We start from the raw sequence: 21,340 nt of genomic DNA, 5'->3' as shown, positions 1-21,340 counted from the left end.
AAGAAAGCTACACGGCTTAAAGTCACAGCAGGTTTGTCTTCCCCCTTGGTTATCCTGCTTAGTGTTTTCTCTAGAATAAGTACCAAGCACTTGAATTGAATCTTTACAGTCTTCCGAGAGTTAAATTCTATTCTCTGAATCCACAGAGAGTCAGATCTCTACTCGCCATCAGCCTGCTTTGTGAATGGAACCCTTTCCAGCAGTTCCTGGTGCCTAACTAGACCTGCTAGTAAAATCATTTCCTAAATTTCTGTCTGACTTCATTATACCCGTATTTTTTTCCCACAACATTTTAGGCTGCCTAATATACTCTCAGTGGTCTGCCGCTTACTCAGTCACTTTCCCGAAGGTCTGTCCGGCTCGCTCTCTCTCAATGTCTTCGTATCCCCTTGTATTATTGCTCAGGACCCGTGTGCCTACCCAGGTTGACTTCTGCTTTGGGCCCTACTCTATGCCATATTATCAAAAAACATCAGAACAATGTGCCTTCAGATAGAGAGAAGGAAAATTATAAATTCATAGGACCCAAGTGTCTCATTAAAAAACCAGCCAGGACACTTAAACATAAAGAACATCTTGAAAAGACTAGACAGAGTTCAGATGAGGAAGGGCACATTCCCGTAAGGCTCTATTAGATCATCTACAAAATCTTCCCCCAGCATCATAATAACATACAAAAGGATATTTTATTTTGTTCTATGGAATATGTTGATAATTATTTCCTAGGGAGAGGAAAGTCAAGGAAATGAACTTTCTTTCAGAGGTTTGCTGGTGCCTGGAGAATCGGGGTCCTTCCCTTCTCAATTCTGGGTAGCTCCATGGCTACTGTTCCAAAGTGAATGTCGATTATGAGCCTTCATGAAGTTTCAAGCATTTTTTTATTGATGCCAAACAAAAATAAAAATGAAAATTAAAAAAAGAATTGTCCTTCTTGTCTAAGATTAAGAAAAAGCTCTAAGTTTGGAAATGGACAAAAGAAACCATTATGTGACCTTTCAGTGGCACGCTGATTGTTGCCTAGTGGACCCTTCGAAGATAATCTAATTCCCTAGTAGTCTATAATTCTGATTAATTTTCTATTGATTATAGTATTGTACATTTTGTAAGTTTAGAGATTAAGTTGTAGAAGTTACAAATGATTCCTTTCTCCATGGCAGTACAAATGATTCCTATTCATAACTATGTAAATGAATTTTATGCAGTGGAGATAAAATTGAATCCCTCCTGGTTGAAACAATAACACAAACATTGCAATTTATTGCCCAATAAGATATTAAGGGGTTTTGCTTCTATTAGCAAATTCATTTCCACATTCTGCCTGACTATTTATATCTCAATTCTACAAATTCTTTTAAGCCTCACCTTATTGCTTCCCTTATTCAGAAATTAGTTGAACTCTTTAGTGCACATTCATTTTTTATTTGAGTAAGAATCCTTTTTTATCTTTTCAAAAATTCTTTACTACTAGCTAATTTGTATCTTTGTATCCTACAAAAATGGCTCCTTACTGCCAAGGATTTTGGAGGTTATTTGGACAGCCCTTAGTATGCAGAGATTCTCCCATGAATCAACCTCATTTCCTAATTTTACCCCCTAATTTTTGTTTGTGAAGTTCATCTCTTGAATAAGAATTTTTAGGCCAGGCACGGTGGCTTGTGCTTGTAATCCTAGCACTCTGGGAGGCCAGGGTAGGTGGATTGCCTGAGCTCAAGAGTTCAAGATCAGCCTGAGCAAGAGCGAGACCCAGTCTTTAAAAATAGCCAGACATTGTGACAGGCATCTGTAGTCCCAACTACTGCAGAAGCTGAGGAAAGATAATCACATTAGCCCAAGAATTTGAGGTTGCTGTGAGCTGTGACACCATGGCAGTCTACCCAGGGTAATAAAGTGAGACTCTGTCTAAAAAAAAAAAAAAAAAAACAGAATTTTGCTTTATTCAGTATACCCTAAACTTGCAATTTCTTTTACCATAGGCCTATACCTTTATAAAGTCACAACTCTCTTCCATCAGAAGTTACCATGTACCAATGTCTTCCTTTATGAATTACACAGCCAAATCTCTGCTACAGGCTAAAGGGAAGGATGTTTCTTTGGGGCCTGGTGGGTGAAAAAAAGTGTTGAAAATTCCCTAGTCTTAGCTGTTACTCAATCTTTCCCCAAAGATAAACAAGCAAAAAACAAATAAAAAATAGAGCATTGGCTGGGTGCAGTGGCTTACACCTATAATCCTAGCACTCTGGGAGGCCACGGCATACAGATGGCTTGAGCTCAGGAGATGAGACCAGCCAGAGAAAGAGCAAGACCCTATCTCTACTAAAAATAGAAAAACTAGCTGGGCATGGTGGCACATGCCTGTAGTCCCAGCTGCTTGGGAGGCTGAAGCAAGAGGATCGCTTGAACCCAGCAGTTTAAGGATGCTGTGAGTTAGATATAGGTGTGTTTTGTATATATCACTATGAGGGTTAGATAACCTGACCAAAAAAAATAAAGCAAGGCTGCATAAGAGAATTGCATATCTTTGATCTGATTATGTTAAAAGTGCATCCTCTCACCAACCCATCCCCTACAATATTCCAAAGTCTCTTGTACTCACCCAACAATAAGCAGCACAGTCCCATCACTCACTTCTGCTTAATTCCTTAGGTTTTACTGTTTGGGATTTTTTACTTTTAAAAAATTTCTAGCTATAGGGGATGGCAGGATGGGGTTATTACAGACTAATGGCATAGAAATATCTGGAAAGGCAATTCCACCTCAAACGAATTGCATCTAGTGCAAATGTAAACTTATTTATTCCACCAGAGTTGCTATTTAGAGATGCTTGGTACACAGGAGGTCAGTCCACACTGGATGCATTTATCTATTTAAAATGGTATTGCGAGGCTTCACAGTCACAAAGACACCTGCTGAGCTCATTCCATGTCCTCTGGCTCGAGGTCATGTGTCAACATAAGCATTCTCAATGAACTCAAGTCCCACATGGGAATTAAAAGTATCTCTGAACCAAGACATCTTATAATTTGTTAATTTTTTAGTCCTTTTTTAAAACCATATTCAATACTTATTTTCTTCAATCAAAGAAAGTCACTGGGATTTAATAACCACCCTGTCTTTTCCTGAGTCATGCTGCTACTCCCATTATATGTTGAACTAACATTGTGTCTGCCTGCCTGAATTTTTTTTTTTTTTACACCTTTGTTCTGCCAAAATCCCTTCTGGGGGGAAAAAAAGTTTATAGACAGGGAAATGAGTGGGTAGAAGGGAGAAAAACACATACTCATATACACATTGGAATGAGAAATAAACCAAAGTGCAATCTGTGTTGAATTGTGATGGGCTCAGCCATAGATGATACTTTGCAGAGTTTTTCTCCTATAGAGATTTGTCAGTGATTCACCTTGAACGGAAAATTGTTACAGCCTATTTAAACAAGGGTCTATTGTTTCCCTCACAGCTTTCATGTACAGTTGATGTCAAACTTCAGATATTTCAGACAGGGGTCAAAACTGTTATTGTCATTAAATGTCTGTAGATTAACTCCAGAGATGTGATGAGAATACCTAGATGTACCTCCTTAGAAAATTTCAAGTATGCAATGTATTGTTATTAACTGTAGTTAATGTGCACTGGGTATCCAGAATTCACTCATCTTTTAACTGAAGTTTGTTTTGTGTATGTTGCTAAAACTGTAACATTCTTTATTGTTATATTAAATACAGGGTTTTAATGCTTAAAATAAAAATTTCTTTGTCAACCTAAAGTAATCAAAAGGCTTAAAATCTACTTTAAAGAGTTTATTCAAGCATAAATTGGGGATAAGCTCTAGAAAGCACAGATTCCAAAGAATGAGAATCAATGTTCCAAAGAGTGGAAGGCTGGGATTGCTTCTATAAATAAAATTTAGGAAAGTTTAACAGAATTTCAGCATCTTTCTACAACAATCTGATTAGTTGAGGTTGTCTTGTTCTTTTGGGAAAGTTATATTAAACACTTCACACTAGCGATATCACTGTCTTGGGGTCTTGGTTGCCATCAGATCTGACTTGGGTACAAGATAATAAAGGAGGCAGTTAATCTACAACAAAAATTAGTGGTTAGAAAGGCGTGAAGTCTGGACTCCCGTCTCTCCTAGTCATTATCAGAACAGAAACAATAAGGGAGACAGTTAAACTATAATTTAGAAAGCAGAATTGCAATTATGCTATGTTGTAGTCAGAATTTCTCTCCGCTGAGTCCTTGGTCTCAGAGATATGAGGAATGAATCCATGGGCAGTGAAAGGGGGACCTGAGTAGGTAGCCCATTGGCCCTTATGTCTAGGGGTTTATACGCTGCTTTTGCTGTCCTGTGAGCAGGAGGTTGTGCAGAGATGGAGTGTATGTCTGGAATATGTCACAACCGTATGGTGCCAGGTGGCTTGGGTAGAAATTAATTTTAAAACTGTCATAGTGCAAAGGAATTTGGTCCCACCTGAGCGCTTCTCTGCTCCAGGATAAGCAGCCGAGATGAGATATGGGTCAGGCTGCTTTTATATGACCTTGTTTATGTTCAGAGACTACAGTTTGCAAAGGGCATGTTAGCCTAGAGATGGGGTCTGTGACGAGACTGATTTCTGAGCCTATTTAAGCCTAGAAAATGGGGGTGGGGGGATGGGGGTCACTATCAGCCCTGAGCTAGGGCACCCTATATTAATGTGACTCAGTTTCCAGGGCTTAACTTCTCCCTTGGCATAATAAATTTAGAGGGTCTTGAAATTTTATTTTATTTTTCTTCCAAAAAGGGGATCAAATTTTTTCCCTAAAATTTTCCCCAAAGGCAGACAAGAGATAAAATTCCAGAAAAAAGGAACAACAAAATATGTTTATGTAACCTCAATGCTCTTATGCTGCTATACTTGACACCCATTAAAAATTAGTAAGGTTTATAATTTGGAAAAAGTAGAGTTTTATATCTCATAAAGGGTAGCAGCCTGTTGGGAGGCCATTCCAGCACTTTGGGAAGCAGAACCCTAGCCAGAATCCAGGCACACGTGTTTCAAAGAAGAGACAAACAGAACAGGATTTTATACTAAGCAGGGTGGTCAAATATACATATTCAACAAGCTATAGGTGGGGTCATGAATATTTATAAAGGGAAATCATACCCATGTAATTGTGCTTTATGTCTCCCATCCCATCTTGTCTGGAATCTTAGTTTTAAGGTGTTCTGGGGTCCTCTTGGCAGACAGGCTTCCATTTGGTTAGCAGAGTGCGCTTAGGATTCAATTTTTAGTTCATACACTGTAACAGCAATGCCTTTTTCTTATCTTGGTAAAGCAAAATCTTTTTCACAGATTAACAATTACATCATTTTTTATGGTGATTGTTCAGACTTAGCAAGATTGAGAGCACATTCATGGCCCCACAGATGCCATGGGGGGAGCAAAACCAGCACTGGTTCCTACTTGTCCAATCCATTTCCAGTATTTACTTCATTTTACCAAAATAGTGTATTTATTTCCATATACATAGGAATCATATATATATATACTCTATACAGAACATATACTTTGATCCACAATGGAAAAGAAATTGTGAAATAATAAAGTGCTTTATGTTAGAAGTCTAGTGAATTTTATTAACATTTAAGAACATATGAGGGAGGACGGAACAAGATGGTGGACTAGAGATATCTCCTTACCAGCTACTTGCAATGAGATAGGGGAAAGTGGCCTTCAGCCATCTCCCGTTGAGGGAATCTACCCAGAAACATCATTCCAAGGGCACAGTGAAGCAGTGGGAGACTTCAGAAGCCAACAAGGAGATCTGGAGCTAAGGAAAACTGATACAGAAGACAGCTGCTCAATAGGGGCAGAGGCCTGGCAGTAGGCTGGCTATCTCATGGAGGACTGGGGACAGGAAAGGGCTATCCGGAAGTTTTTTGATTTTGTACTGGGTTGCTTGCTGGATTAGCAAAAAAACTCAAATAGCAGCTGGGGTTGAACACCAGGTGGGGTGGTTCTCCCATTGGCTTAGATGCTAGCAGGGCACCACCATTGTGGGGAGGTCACGCAGGAGGAACAGTCCGCACCATCCTAGTGCACAGCTGGTTCTGGTGCCCCTGCTGAGCTCAAGCAGCGGTCCTTATGGTGAGCTGTGTGGTCCTGACACCCTCAGAGAGGGCTGCTTTATTGTCAAGTGGCACTGCTTGATCTCCTGGGAAGTCTAGCAAGAGCTTTGAGACCACAGTTCCATGGGGACTGAATGCTGATGAAGCAAATTCATCAGCAGATCAAGGGCAAAGAAATCAGGAAGAAAAGATCAGAAGCCATACAACTAGAGAATGGCTTTTGATCTCCACTATACACAGAAAATCCAGTGGGTATTCTCCATCTCCTAACACCAGAGCGCCACCTCGTGGCCAGGCAATATATTGCTACACACACAAACACACACAAACACACATACTGTTTTACATTTTTTGCTTCTTTTTTCAATTTTTTTCCTTAATTTTGTTTCTTTTCTTTTTTTCTGTTTCTTTGTTGTTGTTGATTTGGTTTAGGTTGTGGTTGATTTGATTTTTTTTTTCTTTTGCTTAGTTGTATTTTTATTTTTTCATTTTTACTTTGTTCAATACTAAGGGTTCCATCATTTTTGTTATGGTTTTTCAGCCCCTTTATTCTTTCTTTCTTTTTAGTTTCTCTCCTTTTTCTATCTTTTGGTAAAGATTTTTCTACTTTTCTCATCTTTCCTATAAAAATTGCTCTTACAACAGCTAAGATATCCATTTTTTACTCCTCTTTATCTTATATAATTTTATTTTAAATTTTATTTATTTATTTATATTATTTTTCATTTTTTTTTTTAATTTCCTCTTCTCTAAGGGCTGGTGGGGGGCAATGGCATTGATCCAGCTGGGAGGCCACAGCATTGGTCTGGCTCAAAAAGGCCAAAAAGGCTCAAATGACCCCAAAAAGGGCAGTATCTAGGGTGTCTTTCTAGTTTTGGCCTATAGAAAGAAGATTTTAGTAGGTTCCCATGGTGACATGCTACTGATTTCTTTCTATTTTAGGGAAAGCTGTAGTGTTGCTTTTGCCTAGGCTGGAAAGGAGCTACTGTCTTCAAGGTACCAATCCAGCCTGGACCCTCAAAAGTGCTAGAGCTGTGGGTGGGGTTAAAGCACCTGGCTGAACACCATGATTTCTCCTGTCAATCTCATTTGAAATCACTGTCTTCTTTCTTTCCTCTTCTTCAATTCTTTCCTTCCACCTCCCCATTTTTCCTTCTTCTTTAATTTTTTTTCTTTCTTTCTTTCTCCATGCTCAGTCTTTACCTTTCTCTTCCTTTTGGTCTTATACCAAAAATGCATTTCAACACCTAAGCTCTGATACAAGGTAATTTAAAGTGCAGGAGGTAGTGAGAAGGAAAAAATAAGGGTAGAAAGTGAAAAGGAATAAAACACACATAAAGAAAAACCGAGAGAAAAATTCTGGCAACATGAAAAACCAGAACAGAACAACCCCCTCCCCAAGGGATCATGAGGTAACTATCTCAGAGGATTCCACCTCTGAGAAGAACTAATGGAAATGGGAGAGGGGGGAATTAAAATGCAAAAATAATAAAGGGAATTGACTAGAAAGTGGAAAAATAGAACCTAAAAATAGATGAAGCATATGAAGAATATAGAAAGGATAGAGTAGAGCTTAAGGACGTAATGGAGTCAATCAGAGAACTTAAGATATGGAATAAAATGAGTATCTAATGACAGATTAGATCATAATGAAGAAAGAATCTCATAGCTTGAAAATAAAGCTCTTGAGCTAATCCAGGCAATTAAAGAGGCAGAAAAGAAGAGAGAGAAAGCACAACATTCACTTAGAAAATTATGAGACCTCATGAAGTGTTCAAACATACAAATTATAGGTCCCTGAAGGGAAGAAGAATGTCCCAAAGGAATGGAAGCCCTAGTGAAGGATATCATAAATTAAAACTTCCCATGTATCACTAAAAATTCTGAAACACTCTTTTTAGATGGATATAGAACTCCAGGTTGTCTCAACTTAAATAAAAATCAGACAGAAGAAAGGGTTGCAATCTTATGTTCAGATACAAGTGGATTTAAAGCAATTAAAGTCAAAAAAGACAAAAATGGACACATCACATTGATCAAGGAAACAATACAAGAAGACATTTCCATATTAAATATTTTTGCCCAAATTAAATGCTAACAGATTTATGAACAGACCTTAATTGGTCCTAGCAATGTGAGGGGGGCAGAGACAAGATGGCTGACTGAAGCCAGCTTTCCACAGAGGCTCCCATCCAGAAGGACAGTTAAAGGACAGAAATTTAGCAAGTAACCAGGTGGATTTGAGCTGCATCAAGAGAGAAGGTTGAAGAACGCACATCAACCCCGCTAAGGCAAGCTGCGACCCCAAGGATACAAACAAAAGGTACAAAATCCATCACCAAGCGGACAGGAGTCCCCTCCCCAATGAGAATGGCTTGGAGTACCCACAAACAAATAAGCAGAGTTCAAAGGTCCTCCCACTACACTCCACGGGAGAGACCCTGTAAAAATTGGACCTACCTCCCCTACTAGGGTACCATGGCATTCTCCTGCCAGGCACAAAACTGTATAAAACTGTATATATTCTCTACCTACAACTCTGAGCTCCCAGCACTCCCCTCCACTCTCACTCTGCGGTCTGGAGGCCTGTCCCCCAGGAGTCCAGATTCTTGGGTGATTTCTCGAGGGGTGTGGACAGGGCCTAAACTGCAGCCAGTCAGTGCTGACCCTGGGGCACGGGACTGAGGAGAGGACGGTCAGCTGAGAGGGAACCACACCAGAGCAGCGGTGCCCCAAAGTGCAGAGCAGCAGCAGTCTTTTAGAAACAATAGGGCTCCCTCCTGGATATTCTGAAGCCACACCCCCTGTCTCCCTGGGCAACCAGAGGAGGCCGGGCATCTACTCAGGTGGCAACCACCAAGGAACAGATCTGGGATGGAAATGCAGGCCCCATGAGCAAAGGGTTTGCCTGAGGCGGTACCAGCCTGGGTGAAGTGCAGGGGCAGACCAGAGAATTCCCCAGGGTGGGGCTGACCCAGAGGACCGCTTTACTGAGCCTAAGACTCAATTGGCCCTCAGAGGATCATCAGCCTATAGACAAAGGATGAAAGGAGGCTAGAACTGACAGGTAACCGAATACAAACCTGCAGGAGCAAAGACAGGCCCTGAGGCGCAGGCTCTGGGAACTCAAAATAGCTTCTCTCCTGCAGGGAATTCAGCAAGGACAGAAACAAATTCCCGCAAAGTTGTTCTGTTCTGTTCTGTTCTGTCAGAAACATCAATCAGGGGTGGGGCTGGAACAGAGTGAACACCCCCCAGCCTCCATCAAGTGCCTGAGGTTGTCAGGCCTCACCTCCACCAGCTAGGTAGAGGCAGAGTGAGGCAGCCTGGCTGAGCAGAAATAGATTTCCTTGTGATTCAGGCAGGGGCAAACCCCTGGAGTATTTGTTCACTACAGGCAACTGTGTCACAGCCCGGCGGGGCTATCAGTGACTGGGTGTGACAGAGGTACAAGGTGGGGAAGGAGGCATCAAACTTCCCAGACTGATCTATTTGCTGGGAGGGTCCTCCTGACTCCACGGAGCACTAGAGCAAGCCATATCAGAGTAGTCACCAGACCCCTGCAATCCAGTTGCCAGAGACCTTTTAAACTCTCCCACCTGAGACAGTTGATGACTGAGACAATTGATTTGGACCTTGTGAACTGAGCCAATTGCCTGAGGACTATTCAGGTGGTGCCGTGGTTTGTGGTTGTAGGAAGGTTTGATTTTCCTTTTCTAATTGTTGTCTGTAGGGGGCGGGGTGACTTAATTGCTAATATTTCTCCACAGCTGAGACTTCAACCCAGAGTAACTGTTTCACTAGGGTTGGACAGAAACCAGCTGGAAACAAGACAGAACTACTTAGCCCCACCACACCAACTAGGTCCCCAGGTTCTCAGGCCATAGCACTGTATGGGCCCTCAACAGAGCTCGAGGGGAAAAATCAAACGGTGTAAAACAATCATGGGGTGGAATCAGCAGAAAAACTCTGGTAACATGAATAACCAGAATAGATCATCCCCCCAAGGAAAGATATGGCAGATGTAATTGAAGATCCCATTCATATACAGCTGGCTGAGATGTCAGAAATCGAATTCAGAATTTGGATTGCAAACAAGATTAATAAAATGGAGGAAAATTTGGAATTAGAAATTCGAGCAGCAAATCAAAATTCGGAATTAGAAATTCAAGGAGAAATTCAAAAGTTGTCTCAAGAATTTAACAAATTTAGGGCGGCACCTGTGGCTCAGTGAGTAGGGCGCCGGCCCCATGTGCCGAGGGTGGCGGGTTCAAGCCCAGCCCCGGCCAAACTGCAACCAAAAAATAGCCGGGCGTTGTGGCGGGCGCCTGTAGTCCCAGCTGCTCGGGAGGCTGAGGCAAGAGAATCGCGTAAGCCCAAGAGTTAGAGGTTGCTGTGAGCCGTGTGACGCCACGGCACTCTACCCGAGGGCGGTACAGTGAGACTCTGTCTCTACAAAAAAAAAAAAAAAAGAATTTAACAAATTTAAAAACAAAACCAAGAAAGATTTTGATGCACTGAATCAAGAATTTGCAGCCCTCAAAGATCTGAAAAAAACAGTAGAGCTCTCAAAACAGACTGGAGTAAGAAGAAGAAAGGATTTCTGACATTGAAGACAAAGCATTTGAATGCTCCCAAACTCTCAAACAGGAAGAGAAATAGAGAGCAAAAATAATCATTCTCTCAGAGAGCTCTGGGATAATTTGAAGAAGGCTAACATCTGCCTCACTGGAATCCCTGAAAGTGATGAAGTGGCCTCGCTAGGCACAGAGGCCCTTCTCTGTGAAATTATGAAAGAGAATTTTCCAGACATGCCAAGAGATTCTGAAATTCAGATAGCAGACAGTTTCAGAACCCCAGCATGACTCAATCCCAATAAGACATCCCCCAGGCATATCATAATTAACTTCACTAAAGTTAATATGAAGAAGAAAATAGTGAAAGCAGTGAAAGCCAGATGTAAGAAATCCATTATCTACACAGGGAAGAATATTAGAATGACTGCAGATCTCTCTGCGAAACTTTTCAAGCCAGAAGAGGGTGGTCATCAACTTTTAATCTCCTAAAGTAAAATAATTTTCAACCCTGGATCCTGTATCCAGCTAAACTGAGTTTCATTTATGATGGAGAAATTAAATACTTTAATGACATTCATATGTTGAAGAAATTTGCCATAACCAAACCAGCTCTTCAGGATATTCTCAGACCTATCCTCCATAATGACAAGCCCAATCCTCTACCACAAAAGAAAACTCACTCAGAAACCAACTTCCACAGTGGCAAACGGATTAAAAATGTCCACTGAACTTTAGAAAAGCTCAATACCCAAAATTTTACCAGACTTATCAATATTCTCCATTAATGTGAACGGCTTAAACTGTCCTCTAAAGAGGCACAGGTTAGCTGACTCGATACAAAAACTCAAGCAACATATTTTGTGCATACAAGAGTCACATCTTACCTTAAAATACAAATATAGACTCAGGGTGAAAGGATGGTCATCCATATTTCAGGAAAATGGTAATCAGAAAAAAGCAGGTGTTGCAATTTTATTTGCAGATACAATAGGCTTAAACCAAAAAAAGCAAGGAAGGATAAGAATGGTCACTTCATATTTATTAAGGATAATACTAAATATGACGAGATCTCAATTATTAATATCTATGCACCCAACCAGAATGCACCTCAATTTATAAGAGAAACTCTAACAAACATGAGCAACTTGATTTCCTCCAGCTCCGTAATAGTTGGGGATTTCAAAACTCCTTTGGCAATGTTGGATCAATCCTCCAATAAGAAGCTGAGCAAAAAAATTTTAGATTTAAACCTAACCATCCAACATTTGGATTTAGCAGATGTCTATAGAACATTTCATCCCAACAAAACTGAATACACATACTTCTCATCAGGCCACAGAACATACTCCAAAATCGATCACATCTTAGGTTACAAGTCTAACCTCAGTAAATTTAAAGGAATAGAAATTGTACCTTGCATCTTCTTGGACCACCATGGAATAAAAGTTGAGCTCAGTAACAACAGAAATCTGCATACTCATAAAAAAAATGGAAGTTAAATAACCTTATGCTGAATGATAGCTGGGTCAGAGATGAGATTAAGAAGGAAATTGTCAAATTTTTGGAGCAAAACAACAATGAAGAAACCAATTATCAGAATCTCTGGGATACTGCAAAGGCAGTCCTCAGAGGGAAATTTATAGCACTGCCAGCCTTCCTCAAGAGAATGAAAAGAGAAGTTATCAACATAATGTAACATCTCAAGCAACAGGAAAAGGAAGAACATTCCAACCCTAAACCCAGTAGAAGAAAAGAAATAACCAAAATTAGAGCAGAATTAAATGAAATTGAAAACAAAAGAATTATACCACAGATCAATAAATCAACAAGTTAGTTTTTGAAAAGGTCAATAAAATAGATAAACCTTTGGCTAACCTAACCAGGAAAAAAAGAATAAAATCTCTAATCTCATCAATCAGAAACAACAAAGACAAAATTACAACAGACTCCTCAGAAATTCAAAAAATCCTTAATGAATATTACAAGAAATTTTATTCTCAGAAATATAAAAATCTGAAAGAAATTGACCAATACTTGGAAGGAAGTCACCTTCCAAGACTTAGCCAGAATCAAGTGGAAATGTTGAACAGGCCCCTATCAAGTTCTGAATTAGCATCAACCTTACAAAACCTCCCTAAAAAGAAAATCCCAGGACCAGATGGCTAACGTCAGAATTCTACCAAACCTTTAAAGAGGAATTAGTACCTATATTACTCAACTTGTTCCAAAAGGTAGAAAAAGAAGGAAGACTACCCAACACGTTCTATGAAGCAAACATCACCCGGATCCCCAAAACAGGAAAAGACCCAACAAGAAAAGAAAATTATAGACCAATATCACTAATGAATATAGATTCAAAAATATTCAACAAGATCCTAACAAACAGAATCCAGCAACACATCAAACAAATTCTAAATCATGACCAACTCGGTTTTATCCCATGGTCTCAAGGCTGGTTCAATATTCATAAATCTATAAGTATAATTCAGCACATAAACAAATTAAAAACCAAAGACCATATGATTCTCTCAATTGATGCAGAAAAAGCTTTTGATAATATACAGCATCCCTTCATGATCAGAACAATTAAGAAAATTGGTATAGAAGGGACATTTCTTAAACTGATAGAGGCCATCTACAGCAAACTCAGAGCCAATATCGTATTGAATGGAGTTAAACTGAAATCATTTCCACTCAGATCAGGAAACAGACAAGGCTGCCCATTGTCTCCACTGCTCTTTAACATTGTAATGGAAGTTTTAGCCACTGAAATTAGGGAAGAAAAGATGATGAAGGGTATCCATATAGGGTCAGAAGAGATCAAACTTTTGCTCTTCGCAGATAATATGATTGTATATCTGGAAAACACCAGAGATTCTACTACAAAACTCTTAGATGTGGTCAAGGAATACAGCAGCATCTCAGGTTCTAAACTCAACATTCATAAATCAGTAGCCTTTATATATAACAACAATAGTCAAGCTGAAAAAAAAGTTAAGGACTCTATTCTATTCATAGTAGTGCCAAAGAAGATGAAATATTTGGGAGTTTATCTAACAAAGGACGTGAAAGATCTCTTTAAAGAGAATTATGAAACTCTAAGAAAAGAAATAGCTGAAAATGTTCAGAAATGGAAAAACATACCATGCTCATGGCTGGGAAGAACCAACATTGTTAAAATGTCCATACTACCCAAAGCAACATAAAATTTTAATGCAATCCCTATTAAAGTTCCACTGTCATATTTTAAAGATCTTGAAAAAATAATACTTTGTTTTATATGGAATCAGAAAAAACCTCGAAGCCAAGACATTACTCAGAATTTAAAACAAAGCAAGCCATGAAGGCTACGTTTGATGAGAATATTTCAGATTGTATATGAATCCCACACATTGTACCCCTTGATTGCACTAATGTACACAACTATGATTTAACAATAAAAATAAATCAATTAAAAAAATAAAAAAAGCAAGAGGAATCATGCTGCCAGCACTCAGACTATACTTCAAATTGATAGTAATCAAAACAGCGTGGTACTGGCACAAAAACAGAGAAGTAGATATCTGGAACAGAATAGAGAACCAAGAGATGAATCCAGCTACCTACCGTTATTTGATCTTTAGCAAGCCAATTAAAAACATTCAGCGGGGAAAAGATTCCCTATTTAACAAATGGTGCTGGGTGAACTGGCTGGCTACCTGCAGAAGACTGAAACTGGACCCATAACTTTCACCATTAACTAAGATAGACTCTCACTGGATTAAAGATTTAAACTTAAGACACAAAACTATAAAAATACTAGAAGAGAGTACAGGGAAAACCCTTGAAGAAATCGGTCTGGGTGAGTATTTTATGAGGAGGACCAGCCGGGCAATTGAAGCAGCTTCTAAAATACACTAGTGGGACCTGATCAAACTAAAAAGCTTCTGCACAGCCAAGAACACAGTAAGTAAAGCAAGCAAACAGCCTTCAGAATGGGAGAAGATATTTGCAGGTTATGATTCCGACAAAGGTTTAATAACCAGAATTCACAGAGAACTCAAACGCATAAACAAGAAAAGAACAAGTGATCCCATCACAACCTGGGCAAGAAACTTGAAATGAAACTTCTCTGAAGAAGACATGCACACGGCCTACAGACATATGAAAAAATGCTCATCATCTTTAATCATCAGAGAAATCCAAATCAATACTACTTTGAGATATCATCTAACTCCAGTGAGATTAGCCCATACACAAAATCCCAAGACCAGTGATGTTGGCGTGGATGTGGAGAAAAGGGAACACTTCCACACTGCTGGTGGAAATGCAAATTAATACATTCCTTTTGGAGAACACTTAGAGATCTAAAAATAGATCTGCCATTCAATCCTATGATTCCTCTACTAGGCATATACCCAGAAGACCAAAATCACATCATCACAAAGATATTTGTACCAGAATGTTTATTGCAGCCCAATTCATATTTGCTAAGTCATGGAAAAAGCCCAAGTGCCCATTGATCCACGAATGGTGGTATATTGTGGTATTTGTACACCATGGAATATTATGCAGCCTTAAATAAAGATGGAGACTTTACCTCTTTCATGTTTATATGGATGGAGCTGGAACATATTCTTCTTAGTAAAGTATATCAAAAATGGAAGAAAAAGTATCCAATGTACTCAGCCCTACTATGAAACTAATTTATGGTTTTCACATGAAAGCTGTAATCCAGTTATAACCTAGGAATAGGGGTAAGGGAAAAAGGGAGGGGAGGGAGGGGGGAAGGGCGTAGGGAGGGTGATTGGTGGGATTACACCTGCGGTGCATCTTACAAGGGTATATGTGAAACTTAGTAATTGTAGAATTTAAATGTCTTAACACAGTAACTAAGAAAATGCCAGGAAGGCTATGTTAACCAGTGTGATGAAAATGTGTCAATCGGTCTATAAAACCAGTGTATGGTGCATATACAAAGACATGAAATGATAAAAATCCTAGAAGAAAGTGTGGGAAAAACTCTTGAAGATGTTGGCCTGGGGAAAGATTTTGTGACAAAGACTTCTGCAGCCATCACAACAACAACAAAATAAACTAATGGGACTTAATTAAACTTGAAAGGTTCTGCACAGCCAAGGACACAACAATTAAAGCAAACAGACAACCGTCAGAGTGGGAAAAGATATTTGCATGTTACAATTTTGAGAAAGGCTTGATAACTAGGATCTATAGAGAACACAAATTAATCGACAAAGAGCCAACAATCCTATCTGTCACTGGGCAAGAGAAATGAACAGAACCTTCTCTAAGGAAGACAGACAAATGGCTAACAAACATATGAAAAAATGCTCATCATCTCTGATTGTCACAGAAACACAAAACACAAAACGACTCTGAGATGTCCCTTAACCCCCATTAAGATTAGCCCACATCACAATGTCCAGAGTAGCAGATGCTGGTGCTGGTGTGGAGAGAGGGACACTTATCCACTGTTGGTGGAATTGCAAACTAACACAGCCTCTTTGGAAAGAAGTATAGAGAATCCTCAAAGAAAAGGATTCAAAGAACTCAAATGAGACCTCCTACTTGACCCTGCAATCCCACTACTAAGCATCTATCTAGAAGAAAAAAATCATTTTATCATAAAGGCATTTGCACTAACTTGTTTACCACAGCTCAATTTGCAATCACCAAGATGTGAAAATAACCTAACTGCCCATCAACTCAGGAATGGATTAACAAATTGTGGCATATGTATACCATGGAGTACTATTCTGCAATAAGCAAAGATGATGACTTTATACCTTTTGTATTAACCTGGATGGAGTTGAAAATATTCTTCTTAGTAAAGTATCAGACGAATGGAAAAGCAAATATCCAATGTAGTCAATTTTATTATGAAGGAATTAGATGATCCCATACAAGCCCACATAGGAGAAAAACTGAATTCTATTCAAGTTGGAGGGAGGGGGAACAACCAAGGGGGTCCTAGGAGTGTGGGGATTGGTGTGTTCTCACTTAACAGGCACAAAAGGCACAGGTGTTTGGCATACCTTTGGAGTATGAGACCCAAACACAAGAGAGACTCTACCTAACAAATTCAAAAGTTGTGACCTGGTTGTTTGTATTCTCACAATAACCTGAAATTAAAAAAAAAAAAGTAATAACAGGGCGGCGCCTGTGGCTCAGTGAGTAGAGCGCCGGCCCCATATGCCTAGAGTGGCGGGTTCAAACCCGGCCCCGGCCAAAAACTGCAACAAAAAGAAAAAATAGCCGGGTGTTGTGGCGGGCGCCTGTAGTCCCAGCTGCTTGGGAGGCTGAGGCAAGAGAATGGCGTACGCCCAGGAGTTAGAGGTTGCTGTGAGCCATGTGACGCCACGGCACTCTACCTGAGGGCGGTACAGTGAGACTCTGTCTCTACAAAAAAAAAAAAAAAAAGTAATAACATATGATCATCCCTCCTAATGACCTTAAATTAAATAATAACAATGCTGTTGCTGTTTTGTGTCTGAGTAAACAAAATAGCCAGCATTATTTGATCAATTCCCCTGTAAGCATGTTAACAAGGTGTTAGCTACCATAGTTAAATATTGATTCCCTAACCTGCACTTAAAAACAAACACAATTATTTAGATGAGAAATCTGAGACTCAGTTTACAAAACTATGCTGAAGTAATGACGGAATACAAGAACAAATTTTAGCCCATAACTTTTTAACTCATCTAGCCTGAAAGCCAGTATGGCTGTTATTTCTGGAGCAACAGAACACTTTCTCAGATCATGAGTGTTTAAAGTGAGTGAGAAGATAAGAGTAACAAAACATCTTTCATCTCCAGTCAAGTTTTTTCAGTAGAAGTCATTTACATTCTGGTAACAAGAGCCCCCTGATATTCCTGTTGGTTCATTCTGTGAAAAAGGCCTGCTGTGACCTAGAAAGCAGTGAATTCATTTGCATAATCAGCACACTGTCCTTGCTGAAGTATATTTAGAAGGACCATGTATGCAAGAATAGGATCAAGAGCTTTTGAGAAAATGGCATGGCCTTTTTGTTAAAACTTGGTGGGATATACTATTTAAGAGGGGCTGTGGTTTCTTGCCAATTTGGGATTAATGTAGTATTTTACAAAGAGAGGGATTAATTTATAGAACATACAATTCCAAAAGAAGTCTTATCCAGGAAATATAAATGCATGAAAACATATTGGGAGGCATTTATGAACACCAAGGCTACACGTGGGTTAGCAATAATTTTGCAATTATAACAAGAATATGCACCTTCTAATCCTAGCATGGTTACTGATTAGTCATATTTCTTAGCAACGCCACTTAACTTTTCTTGGCATCTATTTCTTCATTTGTGCAATAAAAGGCTGAATTCAGAGGTCATTGACTTATGGTACCCATGGAGATTGTGGCCACTGGAGATGTTTTATTTATCCAGCTCAGTGGTTTTTTGCAAGTGAATATGAATGGAAATTTTAATACTTGGTTGAGTTTGCTAATATTGCACATACCTTTCCCACCATGTAGAAGGACAATCATCTTCGTCCCTCTCAGAATTACTCACTGCATTAAATTTCTTAGCCTCTATTTTCATCACTCCTGCATTTTCAGTTGTCAAGATAAATTTGACGAGTAGAGAAAAGGCCGCCCTCAGTTCAGCCACCTTCTCTACCAGCTACCTAGACTGCAGGTGGTGAAGCAGGGCTGCAGAGCTCTGAGCTATTACCACCCTGGCACTCGTTTCCAGACTCTTGAAGTTGCGTTGCTAACTGAAGCAGCTAGAACTGAACTGCCTTAGCGCCACAGCTGTCAATGAAAGTTACCAAGAAATGTCTGGAACCTTCAGGATAGTTCTATAAAGTCTATAATTATGGCATAATTGGGGGAGATTTTGGACATCATTGGCCAAGCAGTGATATGATTCTTGCTTTTAACATATAACGTGTTTATATTTTCTCAAGCTTTTCTAGACCCAAAATAGCACTTTCTTTTTAAGGACAGCATGCTTAGTGCACACTAATAGAACAAAGAACATGAGGACAAGAGCAGGTAGGGGGCAGGGAACTCCTTCAGGATTCAGTCCTGGGACATGCATTGGAAACCTCCGTGCCCCCCTGCACTTCGGATCGAATCACTGGGCTGAGACCAGTCCCAAGTCTCGCGAGATTCGAGAGCTGCGAGGCTGCCTAGTAGCGTGTTAGGAGGGGTACAAAGGAAATTGCAGAACAAGTATGAAATAGAAGCTGAACAGTCCTACAGAGAGTGGTGAGAATGATCTGAATGCTTTTACTTTTTACTTTGATCACTTACTATATGTATAAATCTAAAATTGCGTATGTTATTGATGATAATACTTATCAAAAAATTTTTCCAATAAACCCCTTTGGTATCAATGAACTACAGAAAAGAAAATACATATTAAATAAAAAATTAAGCACCGACTTTTCATTTCATAGAAAGTTACCAAAGAAAATGTAATATGCACAAAATACTTTTGACATTTATGATACTGTCTACCCTGGTAGTAATAGCAATAATATTGACCAGATGAGAAAAAGAAGACACAAATTTGCTGAAAAATTATCAGCTCCTATTTCAGACTTACTAGATCTTTAAGCAGTTTGTGCCCAAAGACAAAAATGGTGACTTTTCATTGACATCAATGACTTTTATTCTTTTAATCAATGACTTTTAATCATTGCATTTCTTCACTTTTCATATTGACGTACATTGTGACTGTTTATAGGGGTCTCCATTAACAGAGATGAATTTTACAGTTAAAGAAATTTCTGTATGGTGTCACCACATTGTTCAAACAGAATACAGTTAAGTTCCTTACCATACAGGTTTAAGTTTGTAATTCAGATTGTAAATATTTTTAGCTTTGCAGGCCATCTCGTCTGTGTCATAACTACTCAATACTGTTGCACAAAAGCAGCCACAGACATCATGTCATGAATAGACACAGTTGAGTTCTAATAAAACTTTATTTATGAAATATAAAATGTTTTTCAGTGGGGACTTAGTTACACATATGACCAATTATGTGAAATTGTTGTTTCCGAAGATCTAAAACAGTTAATTATTTGTGATTTCATGTTGTTCAGCTTGTTAAACTGTGTTACATCCACACATGAGAAATACCACTTAGGTATATAAAAAGAATGTGGAGACTGTGTATATACAATACATGAAGCTATTGAGTATACATTACCTGAAAAAATAGAACTTGGTATACAGCATGCCATTTTTATGCAAAATGAAAAAAATTGGGTTTTTTTTGCATTTTCTTGATGGCTTAAAACATCCCTAAAAATATATTTAAAAATGGAAGTGCTAGCAGTAGGAGGAGGTGGGAGAAATAAAACGGGGTAGATGAGGATCAAAAAACATGCCTACAAATTTATACATTATTTGGAATTTATCCCAGATACATTTTATTTACACTTTTGTTTACTTGTGTTACTTTTCTTGTGAAGTGTTAAGGCCCAAATATCATGGTTATTTGTTTATTGATTTTCTTCTTATTAGTAAGCACATTTATAACGTTACTAAATGACTATTATGTACTGAGGATCTACATATTTCTTATTTTTAATCATCCCAATAATATCTATTACCATTACCTTCTTTATTGTACAAAGAACATTTAACACAAGGCCCACACTTTTAATAAAATGTTAAGTGTGCAAATCAGTGTTATTAACTACAAGCACAATATATAGCGGATGTCCAGAACTCATTAATTACATAACTGGAACTTTATACCCATTGACTAACAACTCCTTATTTCTCTGCCCCCTCCATCCCCGGGCAACCATCATTTTACTCATTTTCCATGAGTTTGGCTATTTTGGAATATCGCATACAAATAAGAGTCATACAGTATTTGTCCGTCTGCAGTGCTCTTATAATGATTTCTAGTTTTATCCATCTCGTCCCATATTGAGAGATTTCCTTCTTTTACAAGGGTGAACAATTTTCCTTTGTATGTATATACCATATTGTCTTGATCCAGCCATCTACTGGTGGACTCTTAGGTTTTTTTTCCCCCATCTAGACTGTTGGAAAAATGTTGCAGTGAATATGGGAGAGCAAATATCCAAATACGTAGAAGTGGGATTGCTAAGTAGTTCCATTTTTTTGGATAATTTTCCATGGTTTTTCATTGCCAGGAAAGCATCCAGACGTTGCAATTATTATTGCTTTGAAAGATGAAAAGCTAAGATTCAGAGAGGCTAAGTAAATTGCTCAGAGTTATAAGCTTAAAAATTATATGCAATTCTAACCCTGGTCTGGTACCAAAAACTTCACTTTGTTGGCTCTTTTCTCTTCCTCTGTTCTGTCCCTTTCTCTCATCTTTTCTTCCTTCCTTTTTTTTCTTCGTTTTTTGCCTCTTCTAGATATTAACTCTTATTTCATATAGTAAGTACATGGAAACTTAAGAGTAAACATCTCCATCAGTGTTCTATATAGGATTAGAAGAAAAGCTTTAGACACAATAAATTCAACAGAGTTTATTGTAGCAAAGAATTACTTTTTTTTTTTTTTTTTGTAGAGACAGAGTCTCACTGTACCGCCCTCGGGTAGAGTGCCGTGGCGTCACACGGCTCACAGCAACCTCTAACTCTTGGGCTTACGCGATTCTCTTGCCTCAGCCTCCCAAGCAGCT

This window comes from Nycticebus coucang, chromosome 1 (genome assembly GCF_027406575.1).
Source record: "Nycticebus coucang isolate mNycCou1 chromosome 1, mNycCou1.pri, whole genome shotgun sequence".
Classification (NCBI taxonomy): Eukaryota; Metazoa; Chordata; class Mammalia; order Primates; family Lorisidae; genus Nycticebus; species Nycticebus coucang.
Note: the sequence above shows the minus strand (reverse complement) of the source record.